This window comes from Lissotriton helveticus, chromosome 7 (assembly GCF_964261635.1).
Source record: "Lissotriton helveticus chromosome 7, aLisHel1.1, whole genome shotgun sequence".
Classification (NCBI taxonomy): Eukaryota; Metazoa; Chordata; class Amphibia; order Caudata; family Salamandridae; genus Lissotriton; species Lissotriton helveticus.
The window spans coordinates 624,203,250-624,224,888 of NC_136068.1; the positions used below are offsets into that span (position 1 = coordinate 624,203,250).

Consider the following 21,639-nt stretch of genomic DNA (forward strand, 5'->3'; position numbering starts at 1 on the left):
GCAGGGGTAATTCCCCCGCTGTGCTGGGGGGCGCGCACAGCGCCCCGGTGCTCGTGACGAGCTCAGCTCGTCATGAACTACGGTGGCCGTGTGCTCATGACGAGCTGAGCTCGTCACGGCCACACCCGTTTCTTTGGAATGCTCAGCACAGCGGGGGAATTAGTCCCGCGTGCGAGCATTGGAGCCGTTATGACGAGCTAAGCTCGTCATGAGCACACGGCAACCGTGGCTCATGACGAGCTGAGCTCGTCATGAGCATGGGAGGGGTTAATTGTTAAAAAATGCAGAAAGTTTTAAAGCATACTAGTTCAGAAGGGGGGGGGTGCAAACAGACAATGCTGAGCCTCCTCTGCAGAAGAAAAATTATATCCTAAAAGTTCAGGTCTTAATAGGCGACGTTGTAGAGGTTGTAATGAGGGACAAACAAATAATACATGGTTTAAATCTTTCACCCAAATTCCACAAAAATCACATACTCTATTCTTCCTAGATAATCCCTCCCAGGCCCCTCTTATATATTTCGCAAAGGGAGCAGATTCATCCTTAACAGCAAAATGGTTCTACGTGCTCCGATGTGGAAGGTTCCATACAACATACGGTGAGTTTTTTTATACCTACAACTCTCCACTGTTATATCATTTCTAGAGTGCCCTGAACACAAAGCTATATCTCTCTTACGACTGACTTTTCAATACAGAATTTAGTTGAGAGCATGTACCACTCCACCCGATTTCAAATAAGTCCAAAGCTTTCTCATAACTTCTGAAAACAACGATTTTCCCATTCAAAAAAACAAAACTTTCATGTTGCAGCCCGAATAGAAGTAACATCGTTTTCCAATCAAATATATCCCCACCTTAAACATGCCGCCATGGCAAACACATAAGTCGAGAGAAGCCCAAATTCAATCTGAAGTCCTGCTATACTCGCTGCACAATTCAAATTGTAGATTTGGTGCCAAATGTGCCCTTTGACCTTTTCAAATAAATCCCACAGCGAGCGACCACTGATTCACATGCATAACTGCTATCAACAAAATGTCTCTGCCCTCAGCAATTATATAACCTACCAAGTGCTGAGGCCTGGGAGGTAGCTATACTTCTGCACTGGTCAGCATGATCATTGCTGGCGCACTTACTCAAACAAATCCTACCCAGATACGGGTACTGCGTCACAACCTCAAGTTTATTTTTACCTAAAAGCCAATAAATATTTTTTCTGACTCTCCATCCCCAAGACCTAAAAACCACGATTTTACTTTCTAAAATACTTATTTTTAAAAAGTAATGGCCTAACTCATTAAGTTGCCTTTGCAAGCCTATTGGAGGTAAATCCAGTAAGATGGCGTCATCCGCATAACGCTGACAACTGAATTCCATAGGGCCCAATTTTGGCGAGTCACCTTTACAATGCCCAACAGCTCGGCAGATCTTTGATGTAGAAAGAAAAGAGTAGGGGAGCTAATCGGCACACTTGCTTCAACCTATTGTGAGCTACCACTTTGCTTGAATGTATCTCAAGTTGTAAAGAGGATATCGCGTAGTGTAAATAAAAACATAAATATAATTTCAGAGCCCACATGGTGGCTTTTGATGTGTCCAGATCTATCCAGGACCTTAAAATGGCCATAGTGGGTCTCTGTTATAAACATCTCATTCTGCTCAGGTCACCTCATAGGTGACAACATTTTAAGGCTCCTGAAGTTGGTGGTAGCCGTTCTAAAAGAAATCCACTTTATTTCTAGAATGGCGGTCACACAAGCGCCCCTTGAGAGCGAAGAGTCCCATGCTAATGAAGATCAAGGGACTGTTCATGTGGAGGTGGACCGTGGATGACCATCTGAAGTTGACCCTAAAAATCAGATGTGTACATTGATAGTCAGGAGGACTTTAGAGCTAGTGGTTCCAGTGAGGTAAACTAATGTGATGCCCCACAGTGGTCTCCTTCTCCAGGGATTCCCTCACTACCACCCTCATATGGCCATAAACTCTTTATCATATAATAATAATAATGTATTGCTACCCAAACAAACCCTTTTTAGCAATATTAGGATAATGAAAGATTGGGGAAAAACAAAGTTCCATCCTATACCATGAAGTTCACATGCAGCTCATTAACAGTTCAGAGGGCACTGAGCTATATTAGGATGTAACTTATGAGCAGCAAGTATCAAAAGGATCTCCGTGACAAAAGCAGTCACCCACTGAGTTATCCACATAAAATACAGCTCTGTGACCTGTATGTACCTGTTCCTTGCAGCAGGCACATTAATGTAACGAAAAAGTCAAGATATCTGTGGTGATTAATGTTCCTGCTGGAGAGAGAGTTTTGTCTAGTGGCAGTTTTTACTCAGCATAAAGTAGCTAGAGCAGAGGGTTAAAATGCCTGCTGCTAAGACAGTGTATGATGGGGACGTGGCCAAGCGGTCCGACATGGCGGATGCTCTTTGCTCGAGCTCGGTGGGCCCATTCAAAATCCTCATATTATCCTGTCCATCAGCCTCCGAATTGTACCCCCAGTCCCTCATCTAAGTACCTGGTGGCCCAATTGCGACCGGCGTGACGGTGACTGGGCTCGTGCCGTGCTACGGGCCAGTGCTGCATCATGATACACATGCACGGAGCTGTGCTGGGCCGGATGCACTGGCTGCTGGGGCTTCGCAGCGGATTCTACGGTGAGGGCTAGATCGAGTGACGACCCCGGACCCCGAGAGCGAGCCTTGGTGCTGTGGCTGCCTGCAAAAGTACATCTTTGGGGTCTCGCGATCCTGGAGCTGGGCGCGGCCTGGCACGGGACGCGCAGACCCTACCGGACTGACGGCCGCCTACGGGGTCTCTGATGGCTCCGTGGAGATTGCGGCAGAGGATGGCTTGTTTTTCCGGGGCCTGCCATTGTGACACCACGTTCCTGAGACCCAGCGGGGGCCAGAGCTGGGTCCCCTTGGATTGGACGCCGTCACCCCTGTTGGCTATGTGGTTGGTCGGCGATACACCGCGGAAATCCTACGACGTGCCAGGTGGCATTGGCGGTGGTGTTGTGGCAATGGTCACTGCAGATGTGGCCCAGAAAGCGGTGGCCGCCTGTGTGAAGATTCAGCGGTGGGGAGGTCTGGGATGGCGGCCATCGATTCCCCTGATCCCTCCCGGTGATTCTGGCGCTACGGTGGTGAGTGCGCAATGCTCCCTCTTATGCTACCAGTGAGATCAGAGTGTGTTATGTTATGTTATGTTAAGGTTTTATTTATATAGCGCACGGCTACTCAACAAGAGTGTCCCGGCGCTTTCAGAGTGCGACTCAGCAGTTAAAAAACATAACAGTCAGCAAACAGAGAAAAAAGAGTGAAAGTAAAAGAACAGCCTAAAGATTAAAAAGCCAGGTCTTCAGGCCTTTCCTAAACAGGAGCAAACTAGGAATGCTGCGCAAAGCGAGGGGCAAAGAGTTCCACAGCTGGGGGGCCTTAAAGCTGAAGGAACGACCCCCGATGCGAGTCTTCCTCACACGGGGCAGCACGGCCATGAACAAAGATTCCGACCGCAGGGAGCGGGCCGGACGGTAAAAGGCCAGTCTGCGCTGCAGATACTTAGCACCGGAGCCAGAAAGTGCCTTATGCACCAGCGTGAGCGTTTTAAACATTATCCGCTTTCGGATAGGGAGCCAGTGAAGTGACTGTAGCACCCCAGATGTTCTTGCCCGCCTATGAAGGCCGTATATGGCGCGAGCCGCAGAGTTCTGCGCCACTTGCAGCCTTTGGATCAGATACTCCGGAAGCCCTAAATAAAGAGCATTCGCGTAGTCCAGTCTAGATCCTACGAGAGCTTGGACAATGATCTTCCTGTGCTCCTCTGTAAGCAGGGGTAGGAACTTCCGGAGCATCTTGAGGATGCCAAAACAGGTGCCCGTCAGACCAAGAATGTGCGATCTGAACGAGAGGTCATTATCGACCTTGACACCCAGATTTTTGGCAACCACAGATGGCTGGGCACATATCAACCGGCCACCAATCACGCCATTCCGGTTCCGAAGCACACCCAAATAGCAGAACCTCAGATTTACTAGAGTTGGCCTTAAGACCATTCTGCTGAAACCAGTCAAAGACCCTCTTCAGACATCCCTGGATGCTCTCCCCGTCAAATGACTGATCTTTCCTGCAGGTGAAGAGAAGCTGCGTGTCGTCCGCATAGGACACGATCTGGGCCCCCGAAGTCTCCACGAGTGCCGCCAGAGGGGTCATAAAGATGTTAAAAAGGGTCGGGCTCAACACAGAGCCCTGTGGGACCCCGACTCCCAGTGGCGGCATCTCAGCGGAGCTCGAGGAAGCCCAGACCGTTTGTCGACGGTCCTCCAAAAACGATGTAAACCATTTGAGCACCGTCCCCCTCAGACCGATGTCATAAAGTCTGGTGAGTAACGCCTCATGGGGGACGGTGTCGAAGGCCGCCGACAAGTCCAACATGACCAACACAGCCTTCCCCCCTGCGTCCAGAGTCTCGCGTGTGTGGAGACCCGACTGGATCTGTGGCTGTGGGGCCTCCCGCTGACATTGTAGCTGGGTTTGCTGTTGCCCTGTGCGTCCTCCGGGATGCCCTCGTTATGCTTTTGATGGGGTAGGGCAGTAGTGTGGCTGACCTGAGACCCCTGTAGGGGCCCCCCATACCGCCCCTCGAAGGTGGCTGTGAGAAGGGAACACATAGCTGGCTTACTAAATACTGTCACTTACGTGACTGGGCTGAGCGCTGTGGCCTCCACTTATTGCTGCTTGCTGAAGTTTGCCTCTCCGTGTGTGTTGGGAATTAGAAGATCGCACTGCGCTCTATTGCGCCCTACCCCTCCAGGCCTTGGCTAAGGTACGCAGGTCGTCGATGTACCTGTTTGCTTGGGAACCAGCGGAGGCCTCTTGATACTGTGCTACCATGACCTTGAGCGGACCAGTGACGCTCTATAGGGGGCTGCGGGGGTCCCTACACACGGAAGCGCCAGGCTAGGCCTGGTGTGGCCTGTGGGGGTTGCCTTCAAGCCTGTCTTCCCCCATCTTGGAAAACAACAGAGGTTTGGACTCCTTGCCCTTTGAAAGACGCTACCACCTTGGTGGCAGACGGAGATACTCTCACTGTGCCCTATCCTTTCCCACTGGGCCATCGCACAGACCTCGCCATTCAAAATGACTCAAGACAAGTTGCAGAAAAAGAGTATGCTGGATCGATACACAGGGCCCAGAGCGCAGGCGTGGGAGTCATTGGGCCAGGGTCCTGCCGGCCTGGATAATGCTGCATTGATGGCAGCGATAACGCAATCTTGTAAGGCACTAGAGGCTAAGATTGTAGAGGTGGGGTCGGATGTTGCACTCATTCGCCAGTATCTCCGTAAAGCAGTGGATAGGTGCACGGAGGGCGAAACTCGCATCTCAACCACGGAAGATACTTTGCATCCCTTCAGACGCGGCTGACCTCTCTGGAATCCATTACGAAGGGGCTGGCAATCAGGGCGGAGGATGTTGAAGGTAGAGCACTGAAAAATAACCTTTGATTCGTGGGTTTTCCAGAGGGATGCGAGGGCAATAATATGGAGCAAGTTCTTACAAAGTGGATAGCGGGTTGGATTACCCAGACAGCTCTGTCACAATGCTTTATCATTGAATGTGGACATTGCGCCCTGATGCAAAAACCTCCGCCAGGGGCCCGGCCATGACCCATTATTGCCAGGCTCTTGAACTTTCATGACCACAATGCTGTCCTTGCACAGGCCAGGCTGGCTGGCAAACTTCAATTTGAGTCCCATCATATCCTAATCTTTCGGGACTTCACGCAACTGGTGCAGCAGCGTCGCCAGTCTTTTACGGTCACTAAGGCTTGGCTGCGGGACCTCAAAATCCAGTATGCACTGCTTTTCCCAGCCCGATTGTGGGTTGTCTACAAGTCACGTACCTACTTCTTTGACACTCCAGAAGAATTCTTTGCCTGGGCAGATGAGAGACAGCGACCAAGACCGCATACCCCACCTCGGTTCGACTCGGAATCATCATCCATTGACGCCACGTGGCAGAAGAACAAACCCACGGGGAAACCTCCTCGCAGATCACGCTCGAGATGCCACTTCAAATCATGGGGTGCCTCCGGCTCCCAGATAGAAAATTCTCGACGAGATTCATCACCATTATAACATGAGTTTGAGGACTATAACCACAATATTTACTAGGCTGATGACACTGTATATGGGCCTACGAGAGGCCCTTTTCCCCCCCATAACTTTCTTCTCAGTATCTTAGAATTTTATTTGTGTGACCGCGAAAGATGCTTCAGCTGTTTTGAGGTATTGGGTGGGGCGGGCGGGGGAGGGTTTGGGTTTGTTAAGTTTTGTCGAATATTCTGTGTCATTCTCTCTTAGATACTTTGCCCTGTGATGGACCTGATTGGTAGGTTACAAGTACTCAGTTGAAATATACGGGTGGCATTAGATAGAATTAAAAGAGGTGCGGTCCTTCGACAGGCCAAACGCGCCGCAGCTGATGTCCTCTTGCTGCAGGACACCCACCTTATGGGTTCCAAGGTGCTTTGGCTAAATTACAATTTTTCATGTGGGATTTACCAGAGGCTCCTGTAGGGTGGCGGTCCTAATTCATCACCGGGTTCCCTTTATTCATACTAAAACGTGGTCTGACCCCCAGGGTAGATTTGCTATTGTGACTGTCTCACTACATGGAGTGTCTTTTACACTGGGTAGTGCCTACGCGCCCCCCCTGCTCTCAGACTCATTTGTAGATCGCCTGATGAAAATGCTTCTGGAGATGCCGATAGGCCTCTCTATAATTGGTGGGGATTGGAATGACATAGTGAATATGGTTCAGGATAGGTGGAGACCACGCGTCAGACACTAGTGAGGGACATGGGGTGGATAGATACATGGAGACATCTAAACCCGACTACAAAAGCTATACATATTATGCTGCAGTCCATGACTCCTTCTCCCGATTAGATTATATATTCATACCAAACACATATTATTATCGAATTGCTGAGATAGATATATTACCCAGGGGTTTATCCGATCACTCTCCAGTGGTCCTGACTCTGCGCTTGGGGGTGGTTTGCCCCCACTTTCAATGGCGCCTGTCGCCGTGGCACCTTTAGGACTCACAATATAAATCACACATATGTCAGACAATTATGGATTATTTTGCTGACAATCTGGGCACAGTGCGCTACGCAGCGATTATTTGGGAGGCTTTGAAGCCAACCATTAGGGTGCGGATATTGCATATTGTGCCGCCCAACGGAAGAAGTGCTGGGAGGCATTGCTCCAGACCGAAGCCCAGCTGTTGGAGCTAGAACAGAGCTGTAGAGGAATAGACGGTGGGCAGACTCGCTGCCAACTTCTCGTTTGCAACAAACCTATGCTGACACACTGCGTGATGAGGCCAGACAGGCTTTGCTGGCCTCCCGCAGTAGAATTTATTAATGGGGTGATAGATCAAGTTCTCTTCTACACCGTTTGTGTCAACGGGCTTTTCACCTGTTAAACATACCAGGCATTCTCGGTGATGATGGCCAAACACTCACAGATCCTGCACGAATTGCATCTAGCTTCGCGACTTATTACGCAGAGCTCTATGCCCCCAATGACGCCCTGCCGGAACCGTTGATTCACCAATATATCGACGATTTGCCCCCTAAGGCCTTTTCGGATGTGGCGCTAACAGACCTAGATGTCCCACTGACAGTCAAAGAACTGAGTGCTGCCCTGGTAGACCTGCGCACCGGAAAGTATGGAGTAGTGTGGCTCACTGGTTAGAGGCGGCAGACCCGGGAGCAGAAGTCGGCCCGGGACCAGGGTTCAATTCCCGACGCGGCAGGGTCGTGGACTTGGGTCAGCGGACTCGATAATTCTCGCTTCGGTGCTTACTCTAATCAGGGGTTCCACTCTGCAACTCTGGGCATTAGCTTGCCTAATCTCCACAAAGGCCCCATCAATTCCGGGGATGCCTGGCTCCACCTTGGGGACTCCCAGCAGGGACCATCCCACAGGGAAAGCCAGGACGGGTTCCCCAGAGTTATACAGCGCCAGGAAACCTACGGACGGGTAGCAGTGCACTTTACACGCTCAAATACAATGAGCATTTCTTACAGTTTTACACTGAGCTCTAAAGGAGTAGGTTGGGCACTGGACTTCCTGGGGATTAGTGATTTTTGGCAGGTGCAGGCCTCCTTAAACTTGACGCGGGGCAGGTCAAAGCACTAGGTAGGGATATTGAGGCGCGTGAAGTGCGCAGTGCCATAAAACACATGGCCAGGAACAAAACGCCAGGCACCGATGTGTTGCCAGTGGAGTTGTATGTGACATATGCGGAGGTCCTGGTTCCCTGCCTGGTGGAATTGTATAATGGAGCGCGTCAGGAGGGTGTGCTCCCTGCCTCCACGCGTGAAGCAATAATTGTCCCCCTCCTTAAACCAAACAAGCCCGCTTGGTCCCATTCCTCTTACAGGCCCCTGGCTATGTTTAACCTGGACTATAAGATCCTAAGCCGGGTGCTAGCTAGTTGATTAATGCCCCATATGACAACGCTGGTGCACAGGGACCAGGCGGGTTTTATACCACCCAGAAACACAGTTATGAATATTCGCAGACTCATGCACACCCTGGCTTTCAACACTTATGATAAGGAGGAGGCTTGCATTTTTGCACACGATATCGAAAAGGCTTTCGATAGTCTGGAATGGTCCTACCTTTTTAATGTTTTGCGGGAATTTGGCCTGGGGGATATATTTGTCCAATGGACTGCTCTGTTGTACAGTGCTTCTACTGCTCGGGTCAGGATGGGGGACCTGATTTCGGCTGCTTGTGAGGTGCCAGAGGGACGAGGCAGGGGTGCTCCCTGTCACCTCTACTGTTTGCCCTGGCAATGGAGCCCATGGCTACTCACACAAGGACTGGGAGATACTACGCCAGTTTGTTGGTGGACGGACAGGTGCAGCACATAGCGTTGTACGCAGACAACTTGCTTATGTCCCTGGCCGACTCAGCGGGGGCGTTTCGAAGAGAGCAGGACCTGCTGGAGACATTGGGAAGAGTAGCGGGGCTCTGTGTGAACTGGGCCAAGTTGTGCTTGTTCCCTACTAGCTCAGGCAGGCTAGACCTGCAAGGAGTGGAGGGGTCCCGTGGGAGCCCCGTTGTTTGCCTTATCTGTGGGCCTGGATTTACCATGACTATGGGAATCTCCTGGAAGGTAATGTGGAGCAAGCAATGTGCAGTACCAAGGCCTGTTTTGATTTTGGGGAACGCTTCCCCTATCAGTAGCGGGCAGAGTTGCCTTAGTGAAGATGTTAACTCTCCCGAGACTCCTCTACTACTTTGGGACACTCCCTGTATGGATACCGTGTGCATTCTTTGCGCAGCTCAACTCCATGATTACGGGGTTCTTGTGGTAGACTGGGAGAAGGCGGGTTGCCCTGGTCACCATGCAGTGGCCCAGACTGGAGGGGGGCTTTGCGTTGCCGGACCTCGAGGCCTTTTACCACGCTGCACAGCTCCAGTAGTTTACTAAATGGATGGCGGGTGCATCAGGCAGTTAGAGGATTTGGATGGGTCGGATCCGAGTTGGCAACTGCCATCATGCGTTCTGCTGCAGGTTCCGATGAGAGTTGTGGAAGTGCCGCCAGATTTGTGGGTGGTGCAGCGGTGTTGGACACGGCTGGCGAGGAGGTTACGCGTCCGGGTCCCATACGCGCCCGAGATCCCGTTGGGGGTGTGTGAGGTGCTGCTCCATGGGGGCGACTGGAGCAAGCTGCGGTCCTGGGAGGAAGTGAGGGTCCTCACTATCGGTGATCTTTATGAGGATGGTACCCTCCTTCCTTTTAATGATCTCATGGAACGCCATGATCTCCCGAGAGGAGACTTTCTATTTCATGCGTCCCACACAGCAGCGGTCAGGAAACACTGACGGGGGGGCATGGAGGAGCCTGGTACATCCCTCGCCTGCCAATACATAGAAATGGCCGCAGGGACTGTTAAAACAGTGATGTGCCTCTACCGGCGGATTACACGGGACTCACACCAACCCCTGACAGCGCTGCGTCTTAAATTGGAGGCAGACTTGGGGGTGCCCATTGAACAGAAATCCTGGGGGGGTAGGTTGTTGAAAGAGCATGGAAGTGCTCTCAAAATGTACGCTTTCAACTGATTCAATTCTATGTCCTGCATAGGGAGTTCTTAACGCCCGGCAAGATCAATGACTACTTTGGGGCGTCGTCGACATGCCCCCGCTGTATGCTGTAGGGGGCGGGATTTCTCCACATGTTCTGGGACGTCCCGCTTTCAGAGGACTATTGGCAAGGGGTGGCGACTGCCCTGGCGACAGTGACGGATAGAGAGACAGCCCTGACACCAGGGGTTTGCTTGTTGCACTGGTTTCCTATCACTGCTCTGACTAAAATCACCAGTAAGTTCATTGATCTGGGGCTGACCCTTGCGAAGAGAGAACTTACCACCCACTGGAAGACTCAGAGGGGGCCTGTCCTTATGCGCTGGCGTAGGGAACTTGAGAAGTGGGCAGAGAGTGAGGGTCATTGCAGATTACGTTCTAGCCAAGCGCAATGGGAGCGAGAAATCACTGGAAATGACCAGGGCCTGGGTGGCACTAGTGGAATTGGTTAAGCACCCAGCCGAAGATGAAGTGGGAGACCCAGGAGGTGGGGATCTGACGGGCGAGCTGACGGAAACAACTGACGGCCGATGGGGCCAGAGGGCAGCGGAACTGGAGGGGGCGAACAAGGATTCCCTCAGGGCTACTGGACCGCATTAGGATGTGTGCAGTGAGGTACGCTTCCTGCTGTATGATGCAAATGCAAGTGTGTTAGAAGGCAGGTTGAATGTTTTAATGGGCCAACGGCATGCCTGGGGGGGTTGGGGAGGGGACTGATTGGGGGGGGGTTGGGCACTAGAGGGGAGGAGGGATGTTGGGGACTTTATCTTGTTTGTGGACTACAATCAATGAAAAGAGGAACCGAGCCATATGCTGCCCTGATTACAAGGGGAGGGAGGGAGGGAAGGACTGGCAGGGAGTCTGTTTGGATAGGAACATCTACCGACAGCTGGCTCTGGGAAAGCCCTCAGGTTGTTCCTGACTGTAATAGTTATGCATATTGCCTTCATCCTGTTTCTCCACATTGTCAGTGGCCTACGGCTATGCTGTACTGATTGCGTTTTCCTTTGAAAACTAATACAAATCTTTTAAAATCTGAGGAGGGTCACTGTCTGGGGAAAACACATGGCGATCCTGCTTCCAGTGGAGGGATGACCCTGGCCTCGGACTAGCAGAGGTCAGTGTCTCCCCCTGAGTGCTGAGCGTGCGGCCTCCATTTCTTCTGACAGCAGTCCCTCCACTCGCAAATGTCTTTGCTCTGACGGCGGTCTGAATTACCCATTACTAGCAAGCTGCTGCACTCCTGACACTGTGCTCCTCAGCAGATAAGCAAAATGGACATCTATAGCATTCCGCCTCATCTGTGGGATCTCGCTGGGAGTGAGGCCTGCTGTGGGGCATAGACCTTTGCTCTCCTACCCATCCCTGCTCCCTGCTCTTGCCTTGGCCTTTCCACATTGCATATGTTTGTTGGACCAGAAGCAAAGAACATCCAATGCCTATGCTCAGGGCCGGCGCTAGGCATGGGCAGCGTGGGCGGCTGCACAGGGCCTCGCACTCAGCCCACCAGCATGGGGCCACGCACTGGTGATGTGTCCTGTTGTTTCCCTGGCGATCTATTTTTAAAAATAAAAAGGTGTCGCCTTGCAATTAAGGTCCTTTGGAGGGGGCCCCCTCCCCGGGCCTCTCAGGGATGGGTGTCTGTCTGGAGGCATAGGGGAGGGAGACGCTCCCTCAATTGCAAGGAGACCATTCACAGACACTGTGGGGGGCCCATTGTCGAGCATTTTGGCACCCCCACAGTTTTAACTTTTGGACCACAATCAATTCTCACACCTATCGGACTGAAGGTGTGAGAAATGCTTGTGGAGTAAAAGTTAAAACTGTGGGGGCGCAAAAATGCTGGACAATGGCCCCCCCCCACAGTGTCTCTGAATGGTCTCCTTGCAAGGGGCCTCTTATCTAAATTAGAGGGGGCCTCGCACGTTGCCTTTTAGCCCAGGGCCTCGCAAATCCTAGGACCGGCCCTGCCTATGCTGATAGCAGTTATAGAGCTCATCAGGCCTCGCTCGCATAGACAGCACAGTCCGGGCAGCATCTAAAATACCCTGATATATTTAAAGACTCTGGGGAAACCTTGGGAGGAAGATCAATAGCCCCCATTTTGCGGTACAACATAGAGATTAACCCCCAGATGCATCAAGCATACATTTTGCGATTCCTTATTTGCGAAAAATAAGGAATCGCAAATAAGGAATCGCAAAATGCAATGCATTAAGGAATTGCTAAAAAAATTGCGATTTCTTAAAATTCCTTAATTGCGACTCGCAAATTGCGACTCGCAATTAAGGAATAACTCCCCATTCATTCCTATGCGCCCTTTAGTGCATTTTTCAAAGTTTTTGCAAATTACTATGAAGTTGTACTTCATGGTAATTTGCGTGCCCTATTAGCGAAATCGCTCTTTTTTAAACTTTAATGCATTGCATTTAAGGAATCTCAATTTGAGATTCCTTAAATGCAAGTAATCGCAATTTAGCGAATTCTCAATTTGCGATTTTTGCCTTTGGGATGATGCATCCCAAATGCAAAAATACCGGTCGCAAAGGGGCAGATTCTGAGAATCTGCCCCTTTGCAAGCGGATTTTTGTTTGATGCATCTGGGCCTAAGAGCCGCACAGACTCTGATTCGCAAAAATGACCTTCTGCAAGATCTTGGGGATCCTTCTCCTAAATACTAATGCTGTCTGGTCCTCTCTCACCCATTCTCCTTACGCAACACACCAGAGTGCATCTCTGTGAGGCTTCGATTACATTTCCTGCTCCGGAGCGGTCGGTGGTTTCTCGCCACCCCTCCCGGACGCCTCCTTGTTGTCTGCAGGTCCCTGGAGACATGTGGCTCTTGCACACTGTAAATTGTGCATTTACGTAATACCTGCGCCACTGATCTGTCACTTCATACCTATCGGACTCAAATTCCTCGAGGAAGGGGTTGATGATGGAACTTTATCGCTGTCCCTAGCTGCTGAAATCTATTGGCTCACCAGATCATGACCACGGGACGGGACGGGACGGGTGAAAAGAAGACTGCACGTTAAAGGGCATGCTCACCAAAAACCTGTCCCTCTGTGGGAGGGAGTAGCTACGTCTCCGGGACCAGTCACCACACTCATTCCTGAAAGTCCTGTGCACACGTATATATTTCAACTCGATCAGTACAAAAGAAAACAAATCAGCCAACTGTTTTCTTTTGTACTGATCGAGTTGAAATACATCTCATCCCACATGAAACCAGTGATGTCGACCTCCGTCATTTCTAAACAGTTATCAACACGTTTGGTTTAACAGTTAACCATTATTACACTAGATACGTGTGCACAGGACTTTTGAGTATTATTTGTTGTGTGAGTCTTGACCCACGCATTTACAGGGGTTGTTTTCTCCTTTGGGTTTGTTCCCGCTGACCTGCCTGCACCGTGATTTTGAGCTGTGCTCTTCAACTGTTGTATGTACGCGCAAGAGAGCCAATTCTTCCTGAACCCAACAAAAACCCTTTACAGTGACTCACCACATTGGATCCTGAAGGGACATATGCCCCTTTCACCGCTCCTTCGTAGAACCTGTTGGAAAGTAGGATCTGCTTTCATGGTTACCCCCACTTTTTGCTTGGTGTTGGTGTGTTTTGGAACTAGTCTGATGGGGATCCTGCTAATCAGGACTCCTGTCACTGTGCTTTCTCCCCTAAATTGACATGGTAAGTACTTTTGTACCTCCACAATTGGCTACTGGTGTAACCTTGTAAGTCCCTAGCATATGGTACTAAGGTACCCAGGGCATAGGTGCGCAAGAGATCTCCCATGGGTTGCTGCATATATTATGCCACCCATTGGAGTCCACTCAAACTGTGACTACAGGCCTGCCATTGCAGCCTATGTGAGTTGGTCCTTGCACGACTCATGACAGATATGAGTTTCTTTATATCTCAGGTCACTGCACTTTAAACCTACAAGTCACCCCTATGGCAGGCTCTTCAGCTCTGAGGGCAGGGTGCTTGATTATAAGTGTGAGGGTGTCCCTGCATGAGTAGGACACCCCTACAAGCCCTGCAGTCGATTCTACGGTCAGCCATTTTAACACATATAGTGGACATCAATCATTACAAGAGGTCTAACTATATAGTGGCTGCACCAAACCCAGTTATGTTTGGTATAAAAAATGTTGGAATAATACCCCAACACCGATTCCAGTGTTGGAAGTATGATCCCATGTACTGGGGGGCTACCTTGAGTACCCCCTAGACTCCTGATGACAGCCTTTCAGGGTCTGCAAGCAAGCTAGTGCTGCTGCTGACCACAGGCATGATTCTGCCCTCCTGCTACTGAGCTGAGCTCGAGCAGAGGAAGGTAGAACAGGTTTCCTGTAACCTCCCAGGCAGGACTTGGTGTATTGGGCTGAGGTGGGGGCAATTGCCAGCACCACCGGACAGCTCTGAAGGGCATATTTTATGCCCTCCTTGCATACTCCAGTTTGAGCCAGTTCAGGGAGCTCTTGGTTCCCCCTTAGGTAAACTTTTGTGACGCTCCACAGTGGTCTCCTTCTCCAGAGATTCCCTCACTATCAACCTTCCACAGTGCACCTCATCTGGCCATAGAATGTTTATCATATAATAATAATAATGTATTGCTACCCAAACCAACACTTTTTAGAAACATTAGGATAATGAATGACTGGGAGAAAACATAAGGTTTCATCTTATATCATGTAGTTTGCATGCAGCTCTTTGACAGTTCAGAGGGCACTGAGCTATATTAGGATTGTAACTTCTGAGCAGCAAGCATCAAAAGGATCTCTGTGACAAAAGCAGTCACCCACTGACTTATCCACATAAAATACAGGTCTGTGACCTTCATGTGCATGTTCCTTGCAGCAGGCACATTAATGTAACAAAAATGTCAAAATATATGTGGTGATTAATGTTCCTGCTGGAGAGAGACAGAGTTTTGTCTAGTGGCAGTTTTGACTCAGCATAAAGAAGATAAAGCAGAGGGTTAAAATGCCTGCTGCTAAGAAAGTGTATGATGCAAATCACGGAAACGTATTTTATATGGATTGTTCAGTGGGTTAGTGCTTTTGTCACAGAGATCCCTTCCTTCCTTTTTCATACACAAGATTCTACAGGGTTTTGAGAATGGGACCCAGGAAAGAGTGCATGCACGACGGCATGTCCGACATGGATAGGCAAGTCCTCATAAAGGAAAGTCACCCTTTTTGTTCAGCATACATACAGGGTCAAAAATGTATCCCCCCATTCTTGCAACCCATGTGAACCTTACATACAGAAAGCCTGGCTATGTGACCCACATTTGATGGATACAAATGTAAGTCTTTTTACATGATAACCCTCAAAGTTTTGGGCTGATGCTGCTGGTTTTTCGACTCTCAAGGTGCTCTGCTACAGTATATGTCTATTTGGTTCAACCATGATTGGCATAGGTTAACTTACTTTTAAGTCCCTAGTCTATGGTACCAGGGGTAAGCTAAAGTGTCAATCATGAGCTGCAGCACAAATTTCGCCACAGTGAGTATGATAAAGCAAAGCAAAAACTCCCACTTGCCATTTCTGGCTGGCAGATCAGTTTTCAAATCACTAACCCGACTTTGCATTTTACTAATGAGAAAGTTCAGGCGTTCCGAAACGGCCGGCTAAGCAGTCCTGCGCACTTAGTGTACACAGACCACTCCTCCTCCCTGAGCCACCAGCCTTGCCCAGCAGAAACAAAAAATAAAATGATAATAACTTTGCTATTATCATTTCATTTTTCACTTTTCCACTGCTCTGAGAGTAGTGGGGCGATGCTCCTCCGCCTTAGCTCTCAATGTATAGCTTCTTTGCTGGTCTCCAAGACCCAAATTTCAGCAACTTGACCCTGTTAATTACAAGGACATTGGCGGAAACTGGACAAAGGACATGGGAGTATCCTCCCCTCTGTCCAGCCCGCCTCTAGGAGGTACCCCTGAGTTGTTCCAACCCTTTCTCTAGGGTACTTAAGGGCTTACTTGTGGATGGGTTCTCAGATTCGTCATGAGACCTCAGACTCAACCCTGAAACTACATCGCTCTTCGGCCGTCTGGACACTTGGACTTAGTTAGACTTTGACTGGAACCGTGACTGCACCAGGTCTCGCTGTTCTTCAAGTCTTCTTTGTTGTCTGTGTCTGTGCCTCTTCCATGTTCTTCAACAGACCTTTGGGCATCAAGGACACCTGAAGTAATCTTCCTTGCAGTAAAAGAGTCACTCTGCAGGCACCGCAACAAAGCTGACCTGTCTGCTGCATCTGTTCTCCTACGGATTTCCCAGCAATACAGATGATGGTTCTGCAGGTCACTTGAGGCCTGACCTGTCCTCTTTGCAATTTTGAGGCGATTATCCCTCATCACAACCACTGGGACCAAACCCCTGTGCACTGCATCAACTTGTCATTTCCAAGTCTTGTTGGCTCTGCTTCCAGAGATCTTTGAACTATAAGAAGCTCTAGCCTCCAGCATCTCTCCTGTCCGAAATCAGAGTACACAGCAATTCCTCTTCGCCTTGGGCCTTCATCTTTGGTGAGCTGCTCGAGGTCCTCTTGAGACTCCTGTGCCTTCGGCCTGTGGGTCCTCCTGGGGTCTTTTACTGCTTTATAGGGCTTGCATGCTTGCTCGGGCCTGGTCTGACTTTTCTGCTGTTGGTGAGTCCCTTGGACCTTGTTGGTACCCACATTGCTCCTTCGTTGTCTTCTGCATCAGTTGCGGCTACCAAGGCTTGTTGGTCCTCCTGTCAGACACTGGCCACCTAGTCGCTGACATCCAACGTGGGACTGCTCATGCATGACTCCTGGTCTTCCTCAGCATTGCCTGGGCCTCACAGAAGCAGTGACAAGGTCACAGTTGACTCGTCTGAACCTCGCTACAACGGTGGGCATTGTGTCTTTGTGCCTCCTGGTCACTTCCGAGTGGCATAAACTCTGTCCCCTCTGCTTGTTCTTCACTTAAAGAATTAATCCTTAGATTCCACCAGACTCCTTCCTGAATTCCTCCAGAGTCGCTTTCTTCTAAGTCTTCCAATGTCTTTTAAAGGGGTTTTCGATGTATCTTCACCCCTATGCGCCTGACCTCCCTGGTGTAGGTAACCTGGTTCTCGGGGCTATCACGGGTGTTTAACTCTACAACCTATTGTCCTCCAAAGGAATTCATCAGGGTCCTCTGGGAAGGGTCCTTCTTCTCCGAAACTGCAACAATGACTTCTCCATCGACTTCAAATGGGCACGCAGCTGCTTTTCCACCCTGCGTACAGCCTCTGTGGGGTTCCAGGGTCCTTACCTTGGGTAGTTCCTTGTGTCCCCGGCACCTCTGGGTCTTCTGATCCAAGTCCCGTTCTCCTATGCTGTTTGCATTCCACTGTTTTAAGTATATAGTTTGGGCTCCCCCTGGAAACCACCATATTTTGTGCTACTTACCCAACTGCATTTGAAGTATTCTTGTGTATTGTGTTGTTATCTCTTTCTAGGAGATATTTCAATGTGTTAGTGAGTGCTGTGAATTTTTATATAAACACTGTGTGGTTCTTTTCCATTTAACTTACACTACAGATTAAACTGGTAAAACAAGCTGCTTAACACTCCTTCAAGATAAGCTTAAGGCTGCTCTCCACAGCTAGAGCTTTCTATGGTTTTCAAAGACCACTAGAATCACCATACGGGTTGCCTGGATTTGTGCAAGGTGCATCACTTAAATAAGTGTACACCACATACTAAGCCAGCCTCCTACAGAAGCCTGCTTTGCTTCTCTACAAGATAACCTTCAAAACATTAAAAAGGATCTATCTCATCATGATCTTAATGAGGTCTGTAGGGATTAGATAGGATTGCACCACTTGAATATCATGCATCGAGTTATAATGAAGAAATCGTACAACTTCAACAAGAGGTTGTTGCAGGGATTCTGCACAAACATAGAACTATCTGTAGGATTATGGGACCTTAGTATATAGGGACTGAGTCATCCTACCCCCTTAGTACCCATGAGCCTTGGACCGACTAGCTATAGTGTCTCACTTGCCCTCCTACTCACTCATAGAGGAACAAGTGATTAGACACCCCAGAACACAACACTCCCGACTCTCTCAGGAATTGCAGTTGCAGGACACACCGTTTCGTTCACACTCTTGTAGTTGTCCATAAGATCTGGCAGAGACACAAACAAGTTTAAAATATTTATTTTAACTAACGTGCTCTAATATGCAGTATAGATGCCACAATAAGGAGAAAAATGCATAACACAAATACGGTCAGCATTGCAAAAATCCCGTAAATCATAAAAGAAACTGTCATAGTGAGAGATAGCGTAGCCTTATCTCCCTTCCCTTGTTTAGAAGCAGGATGATTATATTTTAGAAGATCTCTGGGTGTTATCTGCAGAACCTATACCTCAGTATGTAGATGGTCGATCTACATCATAGGTCTGTCATGCTCTTTTCCCTGTAAAGGTCCCTCCCCAAGTGTGTGCTACCTAGCCGCGTATTCCAATAAGACCTAAGTGCGTATTCCCAAACAACAGCTGCATCTGTATGCTTTGTCTTGGTGCTAGGGCCTGACCAGAAAAGAATAACAAGGGGCATTGTTGTTCTACTATGTTCACACTAAATCTCAGGAACCTGCACAGCTTGAACACAGCAGTAGGTTCTCATGTGAAAACAGCAAAAGTGGCATTTGCATAATAAACGCGTTTTGTAATGTGTGCAAAGCAGAGGACAGTCTGCAGCATACTCATGCCAACTTAGGGAAGACAACAATGTCCCCAGGGGCCATGTGAAAAGGTTATCTGTCTCCGCGAACATCTAGACCTCCAGGCGCATGCAGAGGATTTGGAGAACAGATTGAGGCATAATAATATTCGCATCAAAGGAGTTCCCTTGGATGCAGAAGGGACTGATATCATGCTATTTGTCTCAGAACTCTTTCCCTCAATCTTAGAGGTTTCCCCCAGAAACTGTGATAAAACTACATCGGACCCATAGAGTGGGACTGGAGAGTCCGGTCTCTGCTCATCCTGCAGGCATTTTAACCTGTCTGCATGAATTCCCGTTAAAGGAGCGAATCCTCCTGGCAACCCATGATCAACACCCAATATAGGTCCGGGGATTCTTCCCAATGCTATGCCCGGACCTTGGTGCATCCACTCTACAGAAACGTAGAGCCTTTCGACCTGTTACAACCCATCTCTGATCTGCTGGTATCTCGCACTGGTGGGATCACCCTTTCAGAATATGTTTTCGCCTGGCCAGGGAACATCACCAACTTTGCTCATTGGAGGAGGCCTATCAACTGGGCATAGATGATACCTCCTCTGAACTACCCAGAGCTGAGCAGAATGAGCGGGGAAACTTGAGAAATCTCAGACGACTGTTCGCTAAAACGCATTCCACAGAACTACGCCTAGACCCGGAGACAATAGGTAAGGAGCGTCAGGCAGTGCAGGAATCTCTCACTGGGGATTTGACTGAGGCAGCTGGGTCTTGAGGCCGGTTGGGGTTTTCCTCTTCTTATATTTGTGGGGGGCAGGGCGGAGGTGAGGCATTGGGCACCTACACACCCTCTCTTCTATTTTATTAATAGGCATTAGCCCTGGACATTGGCCTTCTGTCGTACTTTTAGGAGCCTGAGCAGGAGGTAAAGATGAGGAGGCTTATCTGGTTTCGCAATGATGCCTTTTTATTTATATAGGTTTGATAGCACACTAGAAAGGACTGGTAACTAACATGAGATTTCCATAGGTAATAGTTTTCTTCTTTCTCTTCTTCTCTCTTCTAGGACCTCAGGCATGGCTGGATTTCCCCCGGGGTGTTCTTCGTATAAAGAGAAAGTGAGTGGTCAGTATGGGTTTGTAGGTCCTGTCTATAACTATCCATCACCAACACCGGTTTATGGGAGGAAAAGGCAGAACAACCCCGTTTATAAACTGTGAAAAGGGGAAAGAGGAAAAAAAAACAGGAAATCGGTGTGTCCTTTTTCTTATTAATTTTTCTCCTTAAAACAGATCCTCCCAATCCAATAGGTATAAAGTAATCAGCCAAGGAAATTATAGAAATAATATATATACATATATCCATGTATAGGGGTTTCCAGTCTCTAGTGATTTTTCCCAAAAGCACTATTCTTTTAGATTGTTAATTTTTCTCCAACATTGCATCATGGTACTTGTAGTCCCTGGTTTTGTCTTGCATTCAGGGTAGGTAAAACAACCTAACTCAGTATCAGAGGGACGGGCGGAAACAGAAGCGCCGAGGCCATAGATGGGTAATAATGAGAGGGTATTTTCAGTATTAAGGTATTTCGATGTCCCGACAAAGGTAGGTCCAATAAAACAACAAAGAAAACACAACAGAGGAATAGGCTCAGTCTTGGAAGCCTTCCAATTAGATCCACCACGATAAGAGTTCTCTCGCTCTCTCCCTCTCTCTTTCCCTCTGCCCTTCTGTAGCTCTTGAGCCCTGAAAAACGCTGCAGCAATTTCAACTGCTCTTTGTATCATGAGATTGGTATGTTACCGAACCCAACGCTGAAAGGGAAGGGGAGAGTAAAGATGTCAGGAACTGCTCGAGATAGACCTTTCGCAAGATTGCTTCCTTGGAAGAGACCAGCGGTTTTAACCATCTATCGGCCATGTCTTTTATCCAATAGCATAAGGCTCGGGGGTTTTCTTGGGGTCCTTCCCTGACATGTCGTAGCCTTATGCAATAGGTCTCATTGTCTATGCCCATACATTCAAGTATGCATTTCTTAATTTCAGGATATGGGGTGCTTCTGTGGGGATTGGCTGCCTGATAGGCCGCTTGAAGGTCTACTGTTAGTAATGGTCCAAGGTATTGCCCCCAACCGTCTTCTGGCCATAGGGCTACCCTCGCCATTCACTCAAAATTGGACATGAAGAAGTTGGGGTTTTCCCCTGGAACATATTTCTGAAGTACTAATGAGGGAGGAGTAGCCAGTCCCCTGGTTTGACCCAAAACTTCAGCCAGTTTCCCTATGGTTGTCTCCTGGAAATGGCCCTGTTCGGTAAGTGCTTTGTCTAGGGTTCCTCTCTGCGGCCTCTAGGAACCTCCTCATGAGTTTTTCATGTCTGTCCTGGCCTTCCACCATCTTATGAACCACGGCCTCCATTTCCCCCGATCCCACTTCTGACACCACCTGTCGGAGGGACTGGTGGAAACAGAAACGAGGAGGCCGTAGATGGGTAATAATGAGAGGGTTTTATTTGGTATCTAGGTATTCCGGGGTCCGGATAAAGGTAGGTGCAACAAAACAACAAAGAAAACACAACAGAGGAATAGGCTCAGTTTGGGAAATCTTCCACTTAGGTCCACCACGATAAGAGTTGTCTCCTCTCTCTCTCGCTTCTCTCTTCTCTCTTCTCTCTTCCCTCTCCCTCACCCTCTCCCTCTCCCTCTCCCTCTCCCTCCCCCCTCCCCC

At 49.1% G+C, this 21,639-nt stretch overlaps 1 long non-coding RNA gene across 4 annotated transcripts in view; it reads right to left on the reverse strand.

The window, feature by feature from the left end:
* The window catches only part of LOC144768848 (uncharacterized), a 263,369-nt gene that overhangs the window by 82,553 nt on the left and 159,177 nt on the right, over positions 1–21,639 (reverse strand). The window lies entirely within an intron of this gene.